This window comes from Rhinopithecus bieti, unplaced genomic scaffold (assembly GCF_001698545.2).
Source record: "Rhinopithecus bieti isolate Rb0 unplaced genomic scaffold, ASM169854v2 scaffold_13348, whole genome shotgun sequence".
NCBI classification, from domain to species: domain Eukaryota; kingdom Metazoa; phylum Chordata; class Mammalia; order Primates; family Cercopithecidae; genus Rhinopithecus; species Rhinopithecus bieti.
The window spans coordinates 7,355,060-7,357,610 of NW_016808764.1; positions in this window are offsets into that span (position 1 = coordinate 7,355,060).

Below are 2,551 nucleotides of genomic sequence, written 5' to 3' on the forward strand. Positions count from 1 at the left end.
AAAAAAAAAAAAAAAAAAAAAAAATCTGTCTGCGTTGAAGGCAGTCCTAGCGCAGTGCCTGGCACGCACATAGTAGGTGCTCAATAAATATTGTGTGAATGAATTGTCATTTTGGCATTCAAGGGTATACAGGTGAGACAAGGGTTAAGGTTTAAATTTTCAAGTCATCTGCATTCAGAGAGTACTTAAATACAACAGAATAAATGAGATTACCCATCCTAAAGAGACAGTAGAGAAGGGGGAAGGACGGAAGTCTGGAATAAAGCCTTGGGAGTGGGGGAATCTCCAACATTTATCTGATATAAAACAGAAGATGCAAAACATACCAAAAAAAAAAAAAAAAAAAAGGCTAGAAAGGTAAAAAGAACTCCAGAAGAATATACTGTTAAGATGGCCTAGCAAAGAGATTCTCTTAAGAAGGAGGGAGGGTTAGGTTGTGGCAAATGTAGCTAAGAAGTAAATCAAGATGAAGACAGACATATTTCCATTGAGTTTGGCACCCTCAAAGTCACTTGCGACCTTCATAAGAGCAGTTTTGGAGGAGGGATGGGGATATCAGGTTAAAGAGAGCTTGGAGACGGAGGAGAGCCAGTGAAGGTGCTTGTGTTGAACACTTTCCCAAGAAAGCATTGTTGGGAACGAGAGCAGAAAAATGGAGCTGGAGAGGAATGACGCATCAAGGAAGGTTTGGGCTTTTGCTTTTAATGAGTTTGTATGGTGATGGGAAATACTCAGTAGAGAGAATGATTATTTAGTAAAAGAAAAGATAGTAACAGGAAAAGATCCTTTAATGGGTCCCACATAAGGAATCAGTGCTGATCTCATATTGTCATTTTTCTTTGATGTCTGCACCAAGTTTAAGTAAGAGATAATTTAAAAGTGACTAGCATGACCTCATATAGAACACTTTACATTGCAGCCCAGGAAGGCTCAGACGCGATGTCCAATCACTGTCGACAAACCTTCTGGAAATCACATCTTTTTTTTTTTTCCCCAAGACAGAGTTTCACTCTTGTTGCCCAGCCTAGAGTGTGCAATGGCGTGATCTCGGCTCACTGCAACCTCTGCCTCCTGGGTTCAAGCAGTTCTCCTGCCTCAGCCTCCTGATTAGCTGGGATTACAGGCATGCGCCACTATGCCTGGCTAATTTTTAATTTTTAGTAGAGGCCGGGTTTCATCATGTTGGCCAGGCTGGTCTCAGATGATCCGCCCACTTCCGCCTCCCAAAGTGCTAGGATTACAGGTGTGAGCCACTGCACCAGGCCAAGAAATCACATCTTATTAGCTTCTCTGGAGCTGGGAATTAGTTCCAGGCTTTCTCAACCTTGGTGTTATTGGCATTTTGGTTCAGATACTCCAGTGTTGTAGGGGACTGTCCTACACATCGTAGAATATTTAATAGAATCCCTGGTCTGTAGCTATTAGATACCAATCGGTAGCATCCAGTGTGACAACCAAAAAGTTCATTGCTAAATGTCCCCGGGGTAGGGATGGGGGCAACATTGTCCCAATTAAGAATCACTGAGTTATTAAAACCTAAAAAAGTCTAATAAAAAAATCAGCCAATCTCAACAGCTGTGCAAATGTTGATAAATATGACTGTTTTCATTGCCTTATGCTGTTGTGAAAAATTATTCCTAAACCTGGTACGAAAGCATATTGTGCCATAAGTATACGTTCATATTTTTAAACTCCTAATGAAATACCGTAGTAACTTTTTAAACATTTTAAGTGGAAAGGATTGTGAAAGAGAAACAAATATGAGTATAGGTAAGTGAACCTCAGGGATGATAGCGGGAAAAGGAAAGTCACTAGCATTTATTCGGTGCCCACTACGTTTTACATTTTGTAAACCTGATTTTTTTTTTAAAAGTGTTTTTTATATGCTTATTGCAAAAAAGGACAAAACAGATACAGTAAAAGAAGAAAATGAAAAAAGTCATCATCAGTTAACATTTTGGTGCATATGTTTCATGACTGTGCATTCACTCACTAGCTTATCCTCTCGGAGAGGATAGGAACCCAGTATGTATAGGGAAGTTTTGTTTGTTTTTAATGGGAGAGATTCAAGCATGTTGTAAAGCCAGTTGAGGCTGGGCGATCACCCGAGGTCAGGAGTTCAAGACCAGCCTGGCCAACATGGCAAAACCCCGTCATCACTAAAAATACAAAAATTAGCCCGGTGCAGTGGTGCGCGTCTAGTAATCCCAGCTACTCAGGAAGCTGAGGCAGAAGAATTGCTTGAACCCGGGAGGCGGAGGTTGCGGTGAGCGGAGATCGCGCCACTGCACTCCAGCCTGAGAGACAGAGCGAGACTCTGCCTTAAAAATAATAATAATAAGGCCGGGCGCGGTGGCTCAAGCCTGTAATCCCAGCACTTGGGGAGGCCGAGGCGGGTGGATCACGAGGTCAGGAGATCGAGACCCTCCTGGCTAACACGGTGAAACCCCGTCTCTACTAAAAATACAAAAAACTAGCCGGGCGCGGTGGCGGGCGCCTGTAGTCCCAGCTACTCGGAGGCTGAGGCGGGAGAATGGCGGGAACCCGGGAG